The sequence below is a fragment of the Protopterus annectens genome, chromosome 2.part0 (genome assembly GCF_019279795.1).
Source record: "Protopterus annectens isolate FY-2018-M chromosome 2.part0, PAN1.0, whole genome shotgun sequence".
Taxonomy (NCBI): Eukaryota; Metazoa; Chordata; order Ceratodontiformes; family Protopteridae; genus Protopterus; species Protopterus annectens.
Window position 1 is genome coordinate 1,477,515,215 of NC_056728.1, and position 14,662 is coordinate 1,477,529,876.

Genomic DNA, 14,662 nt, shown 5'->3' on the forward strand with positions numbered 1-14,662 from the left:
GAGTCATATTTATACTTGCCTTGGAGTGACCTGAGTGCTTGTGTTATGTGGCGGATCCTAGCACCCGACAGGCAGCTCACCGTGACCTTCTCCTTGTTCAGCCTGGTGAGCGGGACTTCAGTGTGCCTGACGATAGAGCCACCTATTACAAGTGTATCAGGTGTGTTGTTTAGCCTTAAGGGCTGTGACTGTTCAGCACACTGGCTTTGTGAGCTTTGTGTTGCACGTGTTTTGTTTTGGGGTAGCGGTTGCTTGGGTGTCTGCTTTGGAGGTCTCTGCTGCTTAGGCAAATTTTTATTTAGAGCCTCCGAGCATGTTTTTGTGTGTTTATGTGTTTGGTTTGTTGTCATGGTAGGTCTATGTGAGTCTGGAATTGTAGTGAGTGTGGTTTCCTTCTCCTCCTGACTGGTTACGCCAGTACTGAGTTGAGAGAGCTTAGCCTCCAGTTTGGCTATATAGTTGCATCTCTCACATGTGTTGGAATTTGTTGGGAGGAGGAGAGGGTTGTCTGTGTACATGAGGCAGTTGTAACATTGCCTCAAGATTCCCAGATTCACCAGCTGGACTGGAGAGGAGATTGACAACTGACCTTTGGACATGCTAGAATAGTATTGGGAATTCCTTTATAATTGAAAACAAGGGCCAATGGGGAACAAGGTACTCAAGGGGAGTTTGTGAGGGTGTAGTGCTTTTAATTTTTTAGAGCTGACTTATATAATTGTTTTAGTGAGCAAGTGCCAGGTAACTTAAATGCAATGTGTTACAGGTAACTTAAATGCAAAAACGACAAACAGTAACTTTCTTTCAAGTGAAACAAGGAAATAAGTACAGCAAGCAATGCAGATATCACTAGGGATCCACAGAAGTGCTAAAAGGCCGCGTTTTTGGTGGAATTAGCGTTTCAGGGAAATAAACAAACAACAAGCAGACAAACAAAGCTAAATTCAGCAGGCCTGGATCTAGTCTAAGCTACAGCAAACAAGGTGTACCAATTTCAGTAAGAAACAGTTAGAATATGCAGGCACTATAAGCCTTTAACCAGAAATTCCCAGCTCAGTCCAGCCTCTCTTCCCACAAGAGTGCAGACCGCGATCCTTCTTAATGTAAAATAACTGGCCTGAAGCCCAAGTGCTTAAACCAGAACGAATACACTTTTAGAATAACAGACACTGAGCCCTCAATCAGCAGTTCCCAACTTAGAAGGATGTAAGCTACCTGTCCTGCCACCACAGTGCAGGCCACAAACCTTCCTAATGTAAAACAACTGGTCTGAAGCCCAAGTGCTTAATCCAAAAGACTTAGAAATGATAGCTACATTTTAATCAAGTTACTACCAAGCAGTAATAAATACAACTGAATACTTTAAAGAATGACTGGATTAGTGCTCAAGTTATACAAACAAAGCTAGATTCAGCAGGTCTGGATCTAGTCTATGCTACAGCAAACAAGGTGTACAAATTTCAGTAAGAAGCAGTTCAAATATGCATATCAACATGCTTTGATCAATACTCAACAAGAAGAACAAATAGTATAAATATTGAAAAAGTGAAAAAGTGTACCTCTGTGTGTGCAAGGGCAATTATCAGGGCAATTAATGCATTAAGCAGCCAGCGAGAAGAAGAGTTACTCTTTTATTCCCACAGTGGAAAACAAAATTACACTACAGCTTGTAATTTGATTACCTCTTTTATGGTGGTGGTGGTGGTGGGGTGAAAAGGATTAGCAGTGATATCAGAAATAATTTGTAAATGTGCTATGTGGTTTCAGTCCTGGCCATGAAACTCTAGATCAACTGTTTGTCCTCACACTGATATTGGATGGGTTGTGAGAATTTATCAGTCCTGTTTACATGTATTTTTTTGGAATAGGAGAAGTTATGTGACTGAGCTTCTGGTATATACCTGGAATGCATGGTAACAGTGTGGGGTCTCAAGGCTGCTGTTGTTTGCCATTTGGTTTATGTATTCATTGAATGATAGTTTTGTTTGAATTCTTTGGGCTAATTTAAATGCATTCAGGGTGGGATCAAGACTATGCCGGGGAGGTGCTGTGTGTCTCTTCCTATTTATGATTTTCAGAAATAAGATTATATAACTGAAGTTTGGCTAGTATTAAGTTTGCCGAAGTGAGAAATATATTTCTAATGTCTAAAGATGATGCTGTCCGCATAGCCATACATAACTATGATCTCTGACATACAGTGGACTAGTTCACTGCTGAATGTGAAGTGGTTAAGATGTATTTGAGATTGGAGTGGGTATTGGAGCTTTCTGATGTGAAAGAGTAATTCTGTTTTTCTGCTGATGGTTCTGCACATAGCATGTGGGAGATTTTGGTGTGCGGTGTGTGCTCCTTACCTACTAAGTCACAGAGAGCACAGATCAGAGAATCAGATATAAGGCATAACAAGACTGTCAGATATAAAGCAAAACCAAGGAAAAGTGAAACATTTAACTGTAAGGCAACCTAGAAGTTACACTAGTACTGGTCATGAGAACAGTGAAAAACACAGTAATAGACAAAAAGAAATTGCTTGAGACTGTGGATCCTACTAGGAAACAAAGAAGAATCTGATGTTTGTTTCTGGAGGTTGTTCCTCCAACACTTAGGGCCGGATTCATGAAGGCTTGCACGGAGTCTTAGAGTAGAGTAAGACTCCATGCAGCCATCATGTCCGACGAGCGATCCAGGAACAGCCTGCAGGGGCGTGCAAGAGAGCTCCTAAAATGGCTCTTACATGGACAGGGCTGGGATATGAAAATTGCCTCAATTGCAGACGAAAGGCATGCAAATGAGGTAGATTTGTGATTCAGGAAACCTGAACCTGTCCAAGTAAGAGCAGTGTTATTTGCAGAAATGTACTCAGTTGACAACTGAGTACTGTTCTGCAAATAGCAAAACGGAGCCATGACAGCTCCAAATAAAGGTTGCATCCAGTGCAGGAAGCATGCCAATGGCCAAATATATGGCAATTGGAAATGTTTCCTGATGCAATATGAAAATAAAAATAATTTTTTTTCTCCGATTTCTGATGTTTAAGCGTAGCGCAGCACCGCGCAAACTGGCTGTGCTCTAAAACCCAGAAAACTAAAAATTAAAACTTACAAATGTGGATCTTATTTAAATTGTTAATTTACAATGCAAGGTAATGGCAGGCTGAAGACAGCATGGCCACTGAGTAGAGGTTGCTAAGGGGGGAAGCTCAGTCTAAGAGATGTAACCAAGAATTAGTAGGCAATTTTATGCAAAGTAGGGTTAGGATAGTGAATCGCAGTTTACATAGCAAATGAGCAAAGCCAGTGGCATGTAGGAGTAGGACAAGGGGAGTAACAGAGTAGAAGATAGGTGACATCATGAGTGGGGTATGTATGAAAGAAGGGAAGCTCATTGGAGCAGAGTGGCATGTGTCAGCTGTCATTTACACATCATTGAAAGAGGTGAGTCAACAGGTAGGCTAGGTAAAGTCAAGAAATGGAAGGTGTATGCCATGAATAACACCAAAGTTTCTTGCTGAGCGGGTATGCGTGCATGTGCACGCCTGTAAACCTGAGTAAGACAGTGTGCGCGTGTAAGCGTGTGTTTTAACCCAAATAAGCAAGTTGTAGTCCGTGTAAACATGTGTGCGCGCGTGTGAGCTGCTGTGAGCGTGTTTGCGCTTGTGTGCGCGGTGCTGCCCCCCCCAAGGAAACTGAAAGGAAATAGGAAGCACAACAAATAGTAGGAAGCTACCAGGGAGTACTAGCAGAGCTAGCAGGTGAAAACAATCAGAATCAGGCAAGTACACAGGCAGTACACTAGCCCAGCCCAGCCTAGCATTTAAAACTCTGCAAACAACAGTCCATAATGTTTCTCACAAGAGACACTGCAGTAAGCTAATAGACGTGAAAACTGAAAAAGCTTTACTGAGACAAAGAAATGTTAGGGGCTGCCATTGCTGTTATAAGGCGACATATGCAACATGCTGAGGGTGGTGACAATGGAAATGCTGCTGGACAACCCACATTGAGGAAATGTAGAAGAGTGTACAGGCTCAGGGTAACCTACCAAGGGCTACACGAGCTGGAGATAGTGGAGCACTATAGAGTGGACAGAGACCTCCTGCAGCAAATTGTTGAGCTGTGCAGGCCATGCCTCACACACAGAACCAACAGAGGGGTACCCATCCCAGTGGAAACCAAGGTATGTGTTGGCCTAAGAATATTAGCAAAAGGTACCTTCCAGAGACCAACTGGTGATATGATGGGGATATCACAGGCATCGGCATCCAGGGTACTGCACCAGTTCCTGGATGCCATGTCAGCACATGTCAGTGATCATGTATATTTCCCCAATTCCCGTGAGGTATTGGCTAGAAATATGCGTCTCTTCCAGCAAATAGCGGAATACCCTGAGGTAGTGGGTGCAATAGACTGCACGCACATATGCATCAAAGCACCAGCTGATAAGCGGGGTCGGGTCTACTTCAACCGCAAGGGCTTCCCCTCCATCAACTGCCAGGTCATGTGTGATGCCCAGGGCATAATATTGAATGTGTGTGCTGGCTGCCCTGGAAGCTACCATGATTCCCATATCTGGCATCTGACGCAGCTGTACCAGACATTTGCCAATGGGGACATCCCACATGGTCACCTAGTGGGGGATGCTGGCTATGCACTGGAGCCGTGGCTGATGACACCCATCAGAAACGCACACACACCTGAACAGGAATGCCATAATGAGGCACACGCACAAACACAAAATGTAATTGAGCATGTGTTTGAGCTGCTCAAGTCATGGTTCCGGTGCCTGGACACATCTGGTGGAGCCTTGCAGTACTCAACAACTATATGTACCCAAATTGTCATGGTATGTGCTATGCTACATAATATGATCCTGTAAAAACAGCTGCAGCAGGACCAGTATGGGGCAGGGCCAAACAGCCCCCCACCATTGCCAAGGCCTGCACAGGCACAGGGTGACTCGAAGGAGAAACAACCTGAGCCTGCCCCAGTAGGCAGAAGGAGGTGTGCCCAGTATGCTTTGGCCTTGACAAAGAGGCAACGCATAGCACATACACTGGCTCAGTAGGAACTCTGGAAATAATACCTCTCTCTGACTCGCACATATAGTAAAAGGGATGCCTAAGTTGACACGACCTGCTTTCAAACATGTACAGGGAGTGTAGTATGTGCATCCGACATAGGCAGCCCTACAGCACCACCTGAGGCATGATTGCCATGTGTTAAGCAATGTAAAGCAGTGCTAAACAGCATTCACCACCATGTAGTTTCTGCAAACAGAATCGCACACACCAACTAGTGCAACTGTGGTCAATGTTGAGTAATATTGGGCAACATCCAGCAAAGTTGGTGAATATTCAGCAATGTTGGACAAGCCTGGTCTAAGTAGGGCATAGCTGAACAAAAGCCAACATGCTCATATTTGCTTAACTGGCCTTTATGCAGTCTGGTCTGCTCAGTATGAAAATATAAAGCAGTGATGGGCCTCAAACCCAGGATACTGTGCACTATAGCTAAAGTACTGAACCACTAAACCATGACAGTATTGCAGTGGTCAGCCAGTATGAAGAAATGTTGATAGGTATATGCAAAGTATCTCATGGAAACCCTGCAGGCACAGCATACTCCCTGTTGAGTTATGACACAAAGTTGAGTCCTGCTGTAAGAACAGACCTTGACTTCCAACACACACACACAGTATAAATGTTAATATTGGTCATGTTCACACACATCCACAAATGTAGTGGACCTCAGATCGCAACATACTGAAAGGTCACACTGGGCATGCTCACACACTTGAATAAATGAGACAAATGTCAGGCAACAAAACATGGAAAGCCTGAACTGGGCATGCTCACACACTTAGGCCATGTCTGAGTACAGCAGTGGGCCACACATATCTGGCAGTTGCATGTGTAAACCCAGGAACCTCTCACTATCCAGCAATCTGCCCTGTGCACACAGTTACATGACAACAGACACATATATAATATAGTGGAACCCTGTCATAATCAAATATGTTCTGCAGATAACTAAGTTGTTCTTAGAAACTGGGAAAGCAAAGTTGATAAAGACTTGCAAACAGTATCAGCAATAAATATTGTGCATTCCGAACATAAGTATAGGTTCAGAGGTCGATACTAGGCTATCTGCCCTAGGGCATGTACAAGCCTAGCCAGAGTGTGTTTGGCTTTTGCAACCCTGTCAGATTACTACACTGTGCCAGTGAATAGTAGGTCACACAAGATAGCTCATGTACGTCTAGGCTAGTGTGCCTCTGTCTAGCAGGGACACACAAGATATCCCAGGGGTAAACATACAATCACCCATACAGCCATCAAGATGTCCCCTGTAGGTGGTCAGTGGGTGGCTCTGCCTATGTGAAACTGTGATCAGAATCTGGAGTGAGTGGATGCCCTGGGACAAGAATCTGTCCCTCCAGTATGTCCAATTAACATCTGTGCTGAGGTATATGTCCCTGGAGTGTGTAGCTCCAAGGGAGTCAGATATCCTGAGGTGGAGCATGTCCAGTAATTCTGGGTTGGGTATTTCCATAAACAACAGGCACACATCATATCCGAGTAGGTGGTAAGCATAGGTGGTAAGCGACTGAGTATAGCTGGAGTTACTGCATCCGAACTGAGCAGGTCATCCGTGTGAGTCCCTACATCTCCCTGGTGAGGAACATCTGTGACCAATACAGTTGCTGCAGGTGTTGGGTAAGGTATACCCCAAACGTGGCATTGTAACCAAGCATGGTTGTGATGAGTATAGGGGCACAATGACCTCATTCGATCTACATGTGAAACCATATGGGATAAGGTGGCTTATATAGAAGGTCTGTCCAACCACTTTGGCAACGTGAATGTCAAAGGCGACAGTACAAACAAGTCATGTCCCCAATCACCTAACAACTCCTACCATATGTAATGGAGTACTACCAATGTGGTAATGTGTGGTCATGTTGCTATTCCCAAAGGGGATGACTATGCAACCAATGCCATTTAGCTGTAGGCCATAGTTCAGGCACCAGTCATCCATCTCTGTGAGACCCTGTTTGAGTATGCATGTAGCAGCCGGAGAGTTAATTATGGCACCCAGTTTGCAGTAAAGTGCGAACAAGGTCAGCCATATTCGCCCTGTGGTAGCCTGTATGTCAGACAAATATATACTGAACAAGAGAGGTCCCAGGACCGAGCCATGTGGAATGCCACATGTAACTGGTGCATATTCAGACATGGCACCTGCAATTCTGACTATGTGGGTGCTAACCCTGATCCAGGTAGCAATCCACCATGTGAGATATGTGTCCATATCAACGCTGGTGAGCCTATGCATAATGGCCCAGTGGGTTATTGTGTGGAAGGGGTTTGCAGGGTTCAGGTAGGCTGTGTGGACAACTGTCCCTATGTCGATGGACCTGTTAACCGTGTAAAGAATACAAACATGTTCAAGAGGCAAGATCTGCCCACAACAATGCTGAAATGTGTAGGACACAGTGTCTGTAGGTTCCCGATGTGTATGTTTAAGAGACCCATGAAAATACACTCCATAGTGTTGCAGAACAGGCTAGTTAGGCTTATAGGGCAATATTGTCTGTGGTCCATTGTGGCACCAACTCTGTGTAGTGGGACCACTGTCACTGTACACCATTCCGTGGGTAGATATCCTGTAGTAACTCCGATATTGCACAGTGATGTAATGTGAGGGTTATGTCTGTCATGAAGCTCGTGTAAGATGCAGGCCGGGACACCATCTAGTCCCATTGATACTGTGATGTATGCTTTGGGGAGGGCAGCACTCACCTGTTACTGTGTGATGTCAGGGAGGTTATACTCTGTTGGGATGGATAGTTGCTCCTTAGGGGGGATGGGGGGAGACATCTGCACTGAACCTGTTTGCCAGGATGTTGGCAATGCCAGTGGGTTCAGGGTACATTTAGTCAGTATGCAGTAACTCACAGCATATCAGTGAGTGTCCACCCAGGTTCCTGACATAACTGAAGAAGGCCATGTGATAGTCCTACGTGTCTGGTGCAATTGTCCGGTAGAAGCGGCCCTTAGAAAAGTTCATGAGTGATCGTAGCTGTCTGCTAGTACAGGTCACAGATGCCTTCCCAGTCTGGGATTGTGCTCTATTATGTAGTAGCATCCTCCTGACGTTGTACAGCTTATTAATGGCTGGGGTATACCGGATAGGTCCACTGCCATTGGAGTAGTGAGTCCTGATGTTATTTGGGATAGCACAATCCATGCAGTCCACTAGGTGTCCATAGAATGTGTATGTAAAGGATTCAGCAGTGTGAGCCGTATTTGCGACTATCTCAGGGTCTCTGAAGGATACCACCTTGCTTTGGTGAAGTAAGACATTGGCTCATGAGAAGTTCACCATGATTACCCAGGATGGGTGTGTGGAGGGTATATGTATGTCCAGTGAGATACATGTATGTTCTGACCTTACCAATGAGGGGTATATCGCTGGTGTGGAACATAGAGTCCCCATGTTGGTGATGATCAGGTCCAATATGTATTCCCCCTTGTGGCTTTGCTGACTGTTTGTGCCATAGCATATGAGTCTACAAATTGTAGCGACTGTTGGGTGAGGGTGTTGGGGCTTGAGTAGTATCCCCAGTCAATATTTGTGTATATGAAGTCACCCAATATAATGGTGTTTGTGGAAACCTTCATATTCTCCATATTTCCCATGAAAGCCGACTGTGGTTCCTGAGTTTGGGAGGGTGGTCTGTAGCAGGCAACAAACTGAAAGGCAGTTTTGCACAATAGTAGTTGTATATGTATGGTCTGTGATGCTTTGTGCAGTGCTACTAACCCAGAGGTGTGTGTATCTGTGATGTATATGGATACTTCCCCTAGTTGTGTTGTCTGTTTCAAGTCTTGTTGTCAGAAAGCATGGTATGAAATATAACCTGGCAGTGCTGGTGTGCATAAGTGAGCCTGAACCAGGCATCTGTTAGTGCACAGATATCGCTAACCTCCATACTGAGGAGAGTCCTGAGTGGCCGCAATATGAGGGTAACACATCTGGTGTTGAGCAGCATTACCCTTAGTTTCATTTAACCTGTAATGTCTATGGAGGTGGGTTTGTCTTTTGAGCCCTGCTTAAAGAAGCACTATAGTGGTAGCAAGAGCCTTAGCCAGCATTCAAAAGTCCAAGGGTGACAGGTGCAAGCTGTCCATAGTGAAGCTACGTGGCATGTTGAGCATGTCACCACAGGCTGACAGACACTGTATCCCCTATGAATGAAACAAATTTGTTAGGCAACTGTTAAACATGATATGTCTGTCTGTATACTGTGACATCATAATTGGTGGGAGTAAGATGCTAGACAAGGTCAGGGTCATACTGGCCTGGGCTACATGATCAGAGTGTTCCTGCATGTATCATGTCATGTGGTCCAGGGAGTAACATCTGAGGATTTACGCACCAGCATGGACAATGATGGTGCCAGTCCTGTACTTGCTTTGGAGTGACCTGACTGCCTGTGTTATGTGGCAGATCCTGGCACCCTACAGACAGCCCAAAGTGACTATTCCCTTGTTAGGGCTGGTGAGTGGTACGTCAGTGTGTCTGACAATAAATGTCACCTATTACAAGTGTATTAGGTGTGGTGTTTAGCCCGAAGGGCAGTGACTGTGTCGCACACTGACATTGTGAACTATGTGATATGTGGGTATTGTAGTGGGGTAGCAGTTATGTGTGTGTCTACTTTGGAGGTCTCTGCTGCTTAAGCAGAGTACATTTACAGCATCCGAGTATGTCTATGTGTGATAATGTGGTTTGAGTGCTGTCACTAAAGGATATGTGAGACTGATATGTGGTGTGTGTGGATACCTTCACCACCTGATAGACTGTGCCAGTCATGGGTCGAGAGAGTTCAGCACACTGTATGTCTCTATAAGTGCATCTCACACATATATATCTGAGTTTGTCGGGAGGAGGAGAGGGTTGTCTGTGTACATGAGGCAGATGTGACATTGTGTCAATATCACAATATTCACCAGCTGGACTGGAGAGTACACACAAAACCGACCCCTGGACATGCCAGGATATTATGATGACATATTCTGTAGCCTGATCACAAAGGATCAGTAGGGTGTTAAGTGTGTAAAAGAGTATAACAGGGATTAGTGCTCATGTTCATTGGTGTTTTGTAAAGAGTAGCTGAGAAGGAGGCCAGACTGAATCATGACACCTCCTTCAGCTATGTCATAAATAGCAATGTACACCCATATATGTCCTGAGTCAGGGCCAACTGTACCTGACTGACAATGCCGACATCCTGACAGGCCATATGTACATACCCACCTCCCACTGACAATAGGCCATATCATTATACCAGGAGATATCACATGTAGAATGGATGAGCAGCTACCCCCCACTGCCAAAAGCATGGCAGCAAGTGGAATACATTGATTCCCAACATGTGTCATGCACAAACAACAGAACAAACAGATCCTGCACCTGAACAGTCAGCTGAGCCTCACCCCCTACACAGGATGTTGAACCGTTGAATATGTCACAGCAACATATGGCACTACCCACAAGTGTTGGTGCACATCACACCATGGGAAGTCAAGTCCAGTATGCCTATGAAGTCTGATCTGCAAGGTCATGGAGTCCATCATGGTTGCAGTCATAAAAAGAGCTATTGGAAGCTGACATACACACAACCCTACCAACTGTGGTATGTTCATGTGTGGATCATGGTTCCCAAACATGCTAGACTGTTTGCAAGGCAGCCACCCAGGACATACATCAATGAACACATCTACTCATGTCTCACATAGACTTTGAATAGCCCTTTATCAACATCCCAGACACATGTAGTATCCATAAAACCAACAAGCTGTGCATAAATATGTGTTGACATATGACGGAATGTCAATGTGTCCACAGATAGATCACACAAGGTAAGGATTATAGGTTCATAGGTTCATAGGTTCATAGGTTCATACTAGGCTATCTGCCCGAGGGCATTTACAAGCCTAGCCCATCGTTTTGTGGCTTACGCCACCCCTTTAGTATGGGGAACTATACCCATTATTTTGCTGTGCCTCTGTCGAGCAGTGACACTGAGGTAATCCCTGGGGTATATCTGCGATCTCCCATCCATTGGTCAAGATTTCTCTTGAACAAGGCCAGCGAGGTGCTCTGCCTCACATATACCGGGATTTTGTTCCACAGCATAGGGAGTCTTTGGGTGATGAATCTATCCCTCCAGCACGTCCTATTAATAGCCGTGTCGAGGTTTAAGTCTCCGCCCTTGTGGCTCTGATGGATCTAGATTTTTTGAGGTGAAGCATATTCATCAAATCTGGGTTTGACATGGCCTTGTATGTTAGGCAAAGTCACCTCTGAGCAAGCGGTAAGCGACTGAATAGAGCTGGAGTTCTTTCAGTCGGGCAGCATAGGACAGATTTTTGAGACCCTTTATCCTTTTGGTGAGGAACTTTTGTGGCCTCTCCAGCTGCTGCAAGTGTCGGGTCAGATACATTCCAAATAGGGCATTGTACTCAATCATTGGTCTGATGAGTGATGAGTAGAGGGAGACAATGACCTCCCTTGATCTAGATGAGAATCCCTTCATGATAAGGTGGGCAATGTAGAAGGTCTTCCTAACTACTTTAGCTACATGGGTGTCGAATGACAGACTACTATCAACCTGGGTCCCCAGGTCCCTGATAACTTCTTCTGTGCTCAGTGGATTGCCACCTATTTGGAAGCTAGCGGTAACCTTGTTTTTCCCGAAGGATATGACTATGCATTTTTTGGCATTTAACTTTAGGCCATGGCTCTGGCACCAGTTATCCGTTTCTGTGAGACCCTTCTGAAGGATATCTGTGTCAGATGTGTTTTCTAAAATGGCGCCCAGTTTGCAGTCATCTGCAAACTTTGTCAGCCATAACCCTCCTGTGTTTGCTTGTACTTCGGAGAAGTAGATGCCAAACAAGAGTGGGCCCAGGACTGAGCCCTGTGGGACACCACTTGTGACAGGCTTTGAGTCTGACATGGCACCAGCAACTCTGACCCTGTGGGATCTGTCACTCAACCAGTTTGCAACCCATCTTGTGATGTATGGGTTAATATTTAAGCTGATGAGTTTTTCAATGATACCCGAGTGGGGTATTGTATCGAAGGCCTTCGCCAGATCGAGGTAGGCTGTATGGACTGCCTTTCCCTCATCAATGGCTTTGGTGACTGTTCTGAAAAAGTCAACCAAGTTTAAAAGGCATGATCTGCCTTTGACAAAGCCAAACTGGGTTGGATCCAAAGTCTGCAAATTCCCTATGTCTTTATTTATGAGGTCCATTATGATCCTCTCCATGGCTTTGCAGATAAGGCTTGTCAAGCTAATGGGCGGTAATTTCCAGGGTCGGTGGAGGCACCACCTTTGTGAAGTGGGACCACAGTTGCAGTGCGCCACTCCTTGGGTACGTATCCAGAGGTAAGACTTTGATTAAACAGCTGTCCTAGCTGTGGGTTTAATTCCTCATTGAGTTCGTGGAGCACACAGCCGGGGACACCATCAGGTCCCATGGATGCTGTGTTTTTTGTTTTGGTGTGAGCAGTTCTCACTTGGGCGTTGGAGATGTTTGGGGGACTGCAATCATTTGGTATAGATATCTCTCCTTTTGGGGGAGGGGAGTTTGCACTGAACCTGTCAGCCAGTATGTTGGCAATGTCCATAGGATCAATAATCTTCACATCATTTTGAACTAGTTCTGAGCATATCTGGGAGTTTCCTCCCAGGTTTCTAACATAGCTAAAGATGGCCTTATGATTGTCTTTTGAGTCTTTAGCTATTTTCTCTCAAAATTTGCTTTGGATGATTTTATGAGAGCTCTTAGTTTTTTACTTATAGTGATCAAGGGTGTCTTACCTTTTAAGGATTTTGCTCTATCTTGTAGTAGCTTCCTCCTTTTGTTGTAGAGTTTGTTTATGGCTGGGGTCCACCAGACTGGACGCTTGCCTTTGGTACAAAGAGTCTTTGTTTTGCTTGGGATTGCCTTATCCATGCAGTCCTGCAGGTGCTGGTAGAAGGCATTTGTAAGTGATTCAGCGGCCTGTGTACTGTTTTCTGCCGGCTCGGGGGCCTTAAAGGAGACCACACTAGTCTTTAGAAGTGTGAAGTCGGCTTTCGAGAAGTTCTTTACTGTGGTCTTTTTATTTCAGGTGGGGTGGGATGAGGACCTCCAGCGAGATTAGTTTGTGATCTGATCTCACCAGTGAGGGGTATACTTCCGGTGTTGAACATTGTGCTCCCATGTTCATGATGATGAGGTCAAGTATGTTATCTCCTCTTGTGGGGATGGTAACTAGTTGTTCCATGGCATTTGAGTTTATGAATTCCAGGAACTTTTGGCCTAGGGTGTTTGGGCTTGAGTAGTGTTCCCAGTCTATATTAGGGTAATTGAAGTCACCTAGTATGATGGTGTTTGGTGATACATTTATCCCCTCTAGTGTTTTCAGGAAGGCCATGTGAGGTTCCTGAGTTTGTGAGGGTGGCCTGTAACATGCTACAATTTGCAGAGCAGTCTTGCCTATGGTTAATTGCACCTGGATGGTCTCTGATGCATCGTGCATTGCAACCAGTCTTGAGGTGTGGGTGTCCTTGATGAATATGGATACCCCCCCTCCTTTCTTGGTATTGTCCGGATTTTGGGGCCGGAACGCATGATATGAGGTAAAACCTGATAGTGCTGGGGTGCTCTCAGGAGCCTTGAACCAGGTTTCTGTCACTGCACAGACATCGATGCTCTCCATACTGAGAAGGGCCTCGAGTGCGTGCATTTTGAGATTCAGACTTCTGGCATTGAGCAGCATTACCCTTAGTTTTTTTCCTTCTTTGTGTTCTAGGGTGGTAGGTTTAGAATTTGAGCCTTGCCTAAAAAAGGCACTATGGGGGTGGCAAGAGCCTTTGCCAATATCCGGAGGTCTTGTTCAAGCTGTTGACACCTGCTGACCCACATGGACCATTCCTGGAATGGCATAAAACAAAGTGTACACACATCACCATGTCCAGTCTGAAGATGTCAACATCCTATAAATACAGCAGGAGAAAGAAAACCAGCCAGTACAGCAAATAGCGTGCCCTGTTAATGCATCTGTCTCTAGTATCATAACATAGTTAGGTAGGGGTTTGAATCCTACTATTTTTGGAGACTGGGAAAACTCACTAAAACAGGTACATTCCTCTTTGGAAAGTCTGATGATGTCACCATCCTACAAATACAGCAGAAGGGAAACCAGCCAGTAAAGTAAATAGCGTGCCATGTTAATGCGTCTCTCTCTAGTATCATAACATAGTTAGGTAGGGGTTTGAATCCTTCAAATGCTGACTGTGTGTAGGGGATATGTGTATGTGTGCAATTGTCTTTGAAAGGAGTGCCCTTTTTGGAGACTGGGAAAACACACCAAAAGAGGTACATTCCTCTTTGGAAAGACTGATGATGTCACCATCCTACAAATACAGATGGAGAAAGAAAACCACCCAGTAAAGCAAATAGAGCACCGTGTTAATGCATCCTTCTCTAGTATCATAACATAGTTAGGTAGGGGTTTGAATCCTGCAAATGCTGACTGTGTGTGTGTCACTGTTGGTCAATGCGGTGTGGGTTTTGCTTTTACTATGGTATGACATA